The sequence below is a fragment of the Arachis ipaensis genome, chromosome B08, assembly GCF_000816755.2.
Source record: "Arachis ipaensis cultivar K30076 chromosome B08, Araip1.1, whole genome shotgun sequence".
Lineage (NCBI taxonomy): Eukaryota > Viridiplantae > Streptophyta > Magnoliopsida > Fabales > Fabaceae > Arachis > Arachis ipaensis.
In genome coordinates, this window is record NC_029792.2 from 70,749,527 (window position 1) to 70,759,542 (window position 10,016).

The window sequence follows — 10,016 nt, forward strand, 5'->3', positions numbered from 1 at the left end:
TGCTTCTTGATCTATCCCATCCAAATCTTCATAGGGATTATGCCATGGAGGGTGTGCACTAGCCTCCTTGACATCAATTTCAATCATCTTGGAAGAATACTCTACAACTCTAGATTCCCATGGAGGTTCAGCATCTCCTAAGTCTTCAACCACTTCTTCCTCTTCAACTATTACGGCTTCCTCCACTTGTTCCAATACAAAGTCACGTTCCTCATTGTCCACTGGAGTTTCTGGTGTCTCCTTCATGCTACGCTCTTCTATTGATTCTCCACATTTAGCCATGGGAGTTTCTTGAGTGTCCAAATGTTGGGAAGCTAATCGATTTACTACCTCAGTCAAGGCAGCCATGAATTCTAGTACTTCCCTTTTCATCTCTCTTTGCCCTTGAAGAAGAACACCAAGAGTGTCATGCATTGAAGATTGAGGTGGATATGAAGGTTCATGATAGGAGGGTGGTTCATCATAATAAGGATGTGGTGGCTCAACACTCTCCATCTTTTCCACTTGTTGCATAACACACTTTAATTCCTTTTTTTCAAGTTGAGATTCTTTAGCCATGAGAGCTTCGTGTACTTTCCGATTTCCCACTTGCTCCAATTGATGAAGGGTTGCATGAAATTGATCCAGTATTTCCTTGAGACGATCCCTTGACTCTTGTTCTACTTGGATATCATAAGTAGGATCATAGTGCTCTCGGGTTGATGAATATAGACATGGTGTATATGGAGGTGGTGGTTCTTGGAAGTAATTAGGTTGGAATTGGGGTGGTTCCATGTATGGTTCATATGGCTCACAGGGTGATTGGTATGGTGGATATGGGTTAGGATCATAGGGGGGTTGTAAGGTCCCACATCGGTTAGGGAGGGGAACGAAGCATGCCTTATAAGGGTGTGGATACCTCTCCCTAGTATGACGCGTTTTGACAAGTGAGTGTGGGGGCTTCGGCTATCATCCCCATCGTCAAAGACAAAATCGTGAGGCCTTGTGTGCCTAATAAACCCCATTTTTAGGTTTATCTTGTGATGAATTTAGAGTATTTTATCAACCTTTTCTCTCATTTATTCAATGAAATGGCATGGTTTTGTGATTCTCCCTTGATTTGTACTTAAATGTGAAAACATGCTTTTAGACCTTTAATTTGATAATTTTGATTCACCTTTGATTCCACTAGATGCCTTGATTTGTTTGTCAAGTGATTTCAGGTTGAAAAGTGCTAGGAATGGATCAAAGGAGTGAAGAGAAAAGCATGCAAAGTAGAGAACACATGGAAAAGCCAAAGAATTGGATGAGCTCATGGACGCGCACGCGTAATGTATGTGCACGCGTGGATCGCAAAAACTCAAAGGATGCGCACGCGTGCTGTACGCATGCGCGTCGATGCTGGCACACGATTTTAAAGTGAAAACATGGCCAGCGAATTCTGAGAAGCTGTGTGGCCCAATCTAAGTCAACTTTGGCGCCAAAAACACTTAAAAGAGCCAAGGATTGAAGAGCAAAAAGGGGGGGGGGGATTCCATCATTCTACACACATAGTTTAGTTTAGGGATTAGTTTTGAGTTAGTTTTAGAGAGAGAAGCTCTCACTTCTCTCTAGGATTAGGATTAGGTTTAGTTCAATAATCTTAGATCTAGGTTTTAATTCATGCTCTCTTCTATTTCTACCTCTCAATTCTTTGTTGTCACATGTTGTTCTTCTATTCTTGTGTTGTAGTTTCTTCTACTTTGCTTCCATACTTGTTGTTGATCTACTCTTGTTTCTTCTATTTTCTTTCAATTCAATTTGAGGTAATTCATGTCAATAATGTTCCTTTTGATTGTTGTTGTTAATTCCTTGCAATAATTGTTGATAGATTTCATTCTTGTTGTCAATTTACTATGCTTTCCTTTTGTGCCTTCCAAGTGTTTGTCAAAATGCTTGAGAGGATGTTAGAATAGAATTTTATTTTCTTGGCTTGGGAAGGTAACTTAGGAATTTTTGAGTTACTAATGTCCAAGTGATTGATAGTTGATAGCCATTGACTGTAGTTCTCATTAATTCAATTAGTGAATAGCTAGGGCTTATGGACTTGGATTGATATAGCTCATTTGACTTTCCTTTACTTGTTAGAGGGTGACTTAGTAGGATTAATCCTTGCAATTGTCATATTGTGGTTAGTAATAAGGATAGAGATCCTTGACCACCAAACCTTGCCAAGACCTTTTTGTCATTTGATTTCCTTTATCATTTACTTTTCTTGTTTCCTAATCAAAACCCCAAAATATACATGTCCAAGACTAATAACAAGAACACTACCCTGCAATTCCTTTGAGAGACGACCCGAAGTTTAAATACTTCGGTTATTAGAATAATTAGGGGTTTGTACTTGTGACAAACAAATGTTTGTATGAAAGGATTATTGTTGGTTTAGAAACTATACTTCGACGAGAATTCAATTGTGAAATTCTATACCACACAAAAATCCATTCATCAAAATGGCGCCGTTGTCGGGAAATTGCAATTGTGTGCCTTGTTATTGGTTATTGTATATATGTGAATATTGTGAATATGTTTGCCTTGGTTAGTTCTTGCTAGTTTTAGGATTTGGGTTTCTTTGTTTCTTAGTTGATTTTATTTGTTTTTTCTTTTGCTATCATGAATTCTCACTTTGGCTATGAGTTTGGTTCTAATTGTGTTGTAGGAATTGTGAACTTCAATGACCACATGTGTCAAGGATGGAACCAACAAAGATGGGAGAAGTCTCAGGGAATTGATCACTCCTATTGGCCACAACCTCCGGATACTCATAGGTATAATCACCATCCTAATGCATGTCAATTCAATGGCTATGGTGAACCTTTTTGTGAAAATCAATTACCATCATCATACTATGAGCCATATCCTCAACATGAACCTCAACCATACTTATAAGCCTCTCTTTACCAAACATCTTGCTACGGTCCATATCCATCATATGACCAATCACCCATACCATTTCCTTGTGACTATTATGAAGAACCTTTAGAACAACCACAACCCTATCATGATTACTACCAAGAACCACCTCAATATACACCATCTCCATACCCTCACCAAGAAGAACCACCTTCCTACTATGAACCCTCTCTCCAAAGTGATGAACCCTCTTATCCACCCCAAGTCAATAGATGATTCTCTCACGTTGCTACTTCAAGGACAAATAGATATGCAAAGAAACACCCTAGAGTTTGTGACTAACTTGACTAAGGTAGTGCATACTTTAGCCTACCAATGCCTGAACACTCAAGGTGCTTCCGTATCCACATGTGAAGGATCCAAAAAAGAGCAAAGCATAAAGAGGAGATTGGACAATCTGGTGGAGAAGGAGGAGTTGGGTTTTGTATTGGAACAATTGGAGAAACCAGTGATCATTGAAGAAAAGGGAGACGAGGTTGAAAATTTAGGAGATATGAAACCACCATGGGAGTATCAACAACCTCCGGAGCATATTCAAATTGAAAAATATGAAGAGGTTGATCAGGAAATGGATTCAATCATCAATGATTTTTTATCCAAAATTGAATCACCTCCCATGGAACAAGAACTTGAAGTTATTGAAGACAACTCCAAACCAAGTAATATTGGTACCCTTGTTGAAGAAGTTGACAAGCAAGAAGAAATTGAAAGGAGTTGTCAAGAGGTGGAAACAACTAAGGAAGAGCCTAAAGGAGTAGACCTCACCTTGTCTAAGTGTGGGGAGGTTCTCCTCCCCAAGCCACCCTCCGACACAACATTCAAGTGGGTAAAATTTTTATCCTTAAGCTTTACTTTCTCACTTGAATATGGCTTGATTGAAACAGATGAGCAACTTAGAGCTCTTTGCGGAATTAATAATAAGAAAGAGTTGTGTAGTGGCTGGAAGTTTGGAATTACGCTCATTAGGGTCAAAGCTACAAAGCATAGGGACCATGATTGGATAGATGCTACTTTGTGTGGGTATAGGAAGAGATTTTGATGTGCTACAGAGAATTCTATATGTCAACCACCCGGAAGAACGAACCGTGACAATCAACTTGAAGCTGGGTGTGAAGATAAGATATGGGACCCCGGATCATACTTTGAAGACCAACTTTGGGAACTCATATCTTGGGTTGAACTTCACCCAAGCTTGGTGAAGACGGTTGGAATTTCTGTCAACCATTTGAGGAGCAAAGATCCTTGGAGATTCAAGGATGAGTACAAACACAAGTCACCATGACAAAGAGCTTCCTAAATGTCCAACTTAGACACTTAAAATAAAAGTGCTAGGTGGGAGACACCCCACCATGGTAAACTCTTTCCATTCCCTCTTGTAGATTTGATTAATAAGTGATTTGAGTTGCCATTTTAGGTAGTTTTCTTCTTCATTGTAGTCATCTCTTAATGTTTTGATTGTAGTTGCTTAAGGTGCAAGTTATAATTGGTTGCTTTTGGAAATTTTTTATTAATATTGCACTTTTGGTTGATTTAGCGTTGAAAGTAATGTTAGGGAGATTTTTAGCTATTTTTAGTGTTTCCCAAAAAAAAAAAAGAAAGAGAGCAGGGACGCGTACGCACGCTGTACGCGTACGCGTCGATGAGGGATTACAGATCCATTCATATTCCAGAGAGTTGCACAAATGGTGTGCGAACATTGGGCATGGGGCATAATCGAAGTCACGCATACGCACGCTGTATGCGTACGCGTCAATGTGATGACACAGTTCCCATACTCCCACCCGAGAGTTGCGCGGCTGTGGCGCGAGCATTATGCTTCTCGCGCAAGCCTCAGCCGACTCGGACGCGCACCAGACGCGTACGTGTAGAAGCACTTCCTTTCCACCCACGCCTGAGCGCACATTGCGCTTATGCATCCATCATGTTTTTCACCATCCACGCGGACACGTACAAGACGAGTACTGATGCATGAGCATCTTTCCTATCTTTTCCTAGTGAATTTGCTTTTAAATTGTTGAGTTTAATCAAGAATTAATTATCTTTTAGCCACTATGAACGCTACTTTGAGTCTTGTGAAATTCTGTTTATTTTAGGTAGCATTTGGTTGGATTTGATGGAGCTTCCGCAGAAAAGGAGAAGAAGGCTATATAGGGCAGAAATGCTTAGAGGATGGAGAGGAAGCTTGCACAAATGGAAGGAGCACAAGAATTAAAGGAGATGACAGCGAGGAGCGACGCGTGCGCGTACCTGACACGTGCGCGTGATTTAGAGCTTTCCATGGTAACACGTGTGTGTACCTGACGCGTACGCGTGGATTGAAGATTTGCACAGCGACGCATGCGCGTACCTGACGCGTACGCGTGATACACGAAGAAGATCATCGACGTGTATGCGTGACTGACGCGTACGCGTGACAAACGCGAAGTGCAGAAAATGTTGATTAATTAATTCTGATTTAAAACTTTATTTTTATAGGAAAAGATATTATTTTACTTTTAGAAGATAGATTTTAAATTAATTAGGATTAGATATAAAAGAGGATTGAAATTATTCCACAGGAGGATTCCACTTTTCATTCCACCTCTACCAAAATATATTTTATCAGAATCCTTATTTTCTCTTTGCCATGAGCAACTAAACCTCCACTGTTAAGGTTAGGAGCTCTATCTATTGTATGGATTGATAATATTATTTTCTATTTTAATTCTTGTATTGATTTTTATTTCAAGAATTATTTTCGTTCTTTATTTTATGAATTTGGGTGGAACAGAAGTATGACCCTCTTTCTAATTGAGTTCTTGTATAACTTGGAAAAGCTCTTTACTTGAACAACAGCTTGAAAACATATTCTCCTAAATTTCTAGTATCTGAATTTAACGGGATACGTGACATATAATCCTTTTATATTTGGGTAATTAGAGTTTCTGTGGCATATAAACTAGAATTAAATTTCACCCCCTAATTGGAATTAATTGACCAAGGAATTGGCGGTTAATGAATTTTAGAGGAGACAAGAAAGGTATAAGGAATTAGGGTCTAGTCACATATAGTTTGCCATGAATTAAATCTTGCATGCTTAAAATAAATTAATAAGTTAAGTCAATCTGGAAAATAGATAACTCTGAAGACTTAATTTCCTCTCCATATTTTATTCCCAACTTATTTATTTGCCTGTCTTCTGTTTAATGCTTTTTGAACTCTCAAACACTATTTTCTGTTTGTCTAACTAAGTAAATTGATGAGCGGATAATTTATACCCTTTTGGCATTGTTTTTAGGTAGTTTTTAGTATGTTTTAGTTACTTTTTATTATATTTTTATTAGTTTTTATGCAAAAAACACATTTCTGGACTTTACTATGAGTTTGTGTGTTTTTCTATAATTTTAGGTATTTTCTGACTAAAATTGAGGAACCTAAGCAAAAATCTGATTCAGAGGCTGAGAAAGGACTGCAGATGCTGTCGGATTCTGACCCTCCTGCACTCGAAATGGATTTTCTGGAGCTACAGAAGCCCAATTGGCGCGCTCTCAATTGCATTGGAAATTAGACATCTTGGGCTTTCCAGCAATATATAATAGTCCATACTTTGTCCGAGACTTGATGACCCAAACTGTCAGAGACCCTTTTCTGGAGTAAAACGCCAGAACTGGCACCAAAACTGGAGTTAAACACCCAAACTGGCACCCAAGCTGGCGTTTAACTCCAAGAATAGCCTATGCACGTGAAAGCTTTAATGCTCAGTCCAAGCACACACCAACTGGACCCGGAAGTGGATTTCTACACTATCTGCACTTAGTTACTCATTTTCTGTAAACCTAAGTTACTAGTTTAGTATAAAAACTACTTTTAGAGATTCATTTTGGTAACTCAAGACATTTTACATCTCATATTGTAACTTCTACGGCATGAGTCTCTAAACCCCATAGGTGGGGGTGAGGAGCTCTGCTGTGTTTCAATGGATTAATGCAATTACTACTTGATGAGCGGATAATTTATACGCTTTTTGGCATTGTTTTTAGTATATTTTTAGTAGGATCTAGTTACTTTTAGGGATGTTTTCATTAGTTTTTATGTTAAATTCACATTTCTGGACTTTACTATGAGTTTGTGTGTTTTTCTGTGATTTCAGGTAATTTCTGGCTGAAATTGAGGGACTTGAGCAAAAATCAGATTCAGAGGTTGAAGAAGGACTGCTGATGCTGTTGGATTCTAACCTCTCTACACTCAAAGTAAATTTTCTGGAGCTACAAAACTCAAAATGGCGCGCTTCCAATTGCGTTGGAAAGTAGACATCTAGGGCTTTCCAGAAATATATAATAGTCCATACTTTGGCCGAGTTTAGACGATGTAAAAGGGCATTGAATGCTAGTTCTACGCTGCTGTCTGGAGTTAAACGCCAGAAACACGTCACAAACCAGAGTTGAACGCCAGAAACACGTTATAACCTGGCGTTCAACTCCAAGAAAGACCTCTCCACGTGTAAACTTCAAGCTCAGCCCAAGCACACACCAAGTGGGCCCCGGAGGTGGATTTATGCATCAATTACTTACTTCTGTAAACCCTAGTAACTAGTTTAGTATAAATAGGACTTTTTACTATTGTATTAGTCATCTTGGGACGTCTGGTTCTTAGATCATAGGGGCTGGCCATTCGGCCATGCCTGAAACTTTCACTTATGTATTTTTAACGGTAGAGTTTCTACACTCCATAGATTAAGGTGTGGAGCTCTGCTGTTCCTCATGAATTAATGCAAAGTACTACCGTTTCTCTATTCAATTCAACTTATTCCGCTTCTAAGATATTCATTCGCACTTCAACATGAATGTGATGAACGTGACAATCATCATCATTCCTTATGAACGCATGCCTGACAACCACTTCTATTCTACCTTTGATTGAATGATTATCTCTTGGATCTCTTTATCAGAATCTTCATGGTATAAGCTAGATTGATGGCGGCATTCATGTGAATCCGGAAAGTCTAAACCTTGTCTGTGGTATTCCGAGTAGGATTTTGGGATTGAATGACTGTGACGAACTTCAAACTCGCGAGTGCTGGGCGTAGTGACAGACGCAAAAGGAGGGTGAATCCTATTCAAGTATGATCGAGAACCTCAGATGATTAGCCGTGCTGTGACAGAGCATTTGGACCATTTTCACAAGAGGATAGGATGCAGCCATTGACCACGGTGATGCCTCCAGATGATTAGCCATGCAGTGACAGCGCATAGGACCATTTTCCAGATGATTAGCCATTGACAATGGTGATGTCCTTACATAAAGCCAGCCATGGAAAGGAGTAGGACTGATTGGATGAAGACAGCAGGAAAGCAGAAGTTCAGAGGGACGAAAGCATCTCTATACGCTTATCTGAAATTCTCACCAATGATATACATAAGTATTTCTATCTTTATTTTCTATTTATTTATTATTATTTTCGAAAACTCCATAACTATTTGATACCCGCCTGACTGAGATCTACAAGATGACCATAGCTTGCTTCATACCAACAATCTCCGTGGGATCGACCCTTACTCATGTAAGGTTTATTACTTGGACGACCCAGTGCACTTCCTGGTTAGTTGTATTGAAGTTGTGAATGAAAAAAAAAATGATTTATTAAGATGTGCGTACAGAGTTTTTGGCGCCGTTGCCTGAGATCACAATTTCGTGCACCAAGTTTTTGGCGCCGTTGCAGGGGATTGTTCGAGTTTGGACAACTGATGGTTCATCTTGTTGCTCAGATTAGGTAATTTTCTTTTTGTTTTATTTTCAAGAATTTTTCAAAAAAAAAAAAAGATATTTTCAAAAATATTTTTCAAAAATTTCTCCTTTGTTTTCGAAAAAAACAAATTTTTAAAATAAATATTTTCAAGAATATATTTTTCTTCAGAATTTTTAAAAATGAATTCTAGTGTTTCATGTTGATTTATTAAATCCTGGCTGGCTGTAAGCCATGTCTAATCTTTTGGACTGGGGTTTCAACTTATCATCACAAGAGCTTGTTGATTTTCACACACTTAGTTGCTCTATACATGGAAAGTATCAATATCTTCTAAAGCTTGGCTGGCTAGTAAGCCATGCCTAACCCTCAGATTGGAGCTTTAGATTAAGAGTACACGATTTCTGGAATTCATATTAAAAATTTTGGAATCCTTATTTTTCTTTTTCAAATAATTTTCGAAAAATCCAAAAAAATCATAAAATCATAAAAATAAAAAATATTTTGTGTTTCTTGTTTGAGTCTTGAGTCAATTTTAAGTTTGGTTTCAATTGCATGTTTTAAAGTTTGCATAAAATTTTCGAAAAATTCATGCATTCATAGTGTTCTTCATGTCTATAAAGAAGGGAGTTCTTGAAATTGATACTCTGAATGCCATATTGGCTCAGAACAAAATATTGACTCAGCAAGTCAATATGATTTCTCAGAGTCTGAATGGAATGCAAGCTGCATCCAACAGTACTCAAGATTCATCTTCTGAAAAAGAAGCTTATGATCCTGAAAACCCTGCAATAGTAGAGGTAAATTACATGGGTGAACCATATGGAAACACGTATAATCCATCATGGAGAAATCACCCAAATCTCTCATGAAAGGATCAACAAAAGCCTCAACAAGGCTTTAATAATGGTGGAAGAAACAGGTTTAGCAATAGCAAGCCTTTTCCATCATCCACTCAGCAACAGACAGAGAACTCTGAACAAAATACTTCTAATTTAGCAAACTTAGTCTCTGATCTATCTAAGGCCACTGTGAGTTTCATGAATGAAACAAGGTCCTCCATTAGAAATTTGGAAGCACAAGTGGGCCAGCTGAGTAAAAGAGTCACTGAAATCCCTCCTAGTACTCTCCCAAGCAATACAGAAGAAAATCCAAAAGGAGAGTGCAAGGCCATTGAAATGACCATCATGGCCGAATCCAAGGAAGAAGGGGAGGACGTGAATCCCAAGGAGGAAGACCTCCTGGAGCGTCCAGTGATCAATAAGAAGTTTCCCTCTGAGGAACCAAAGGAATCTGAGGCTCATCTAGAGACCATAGAGATTCTATTAAACCTCCTTATGCCATTCATGAGTTTTGATGAGTA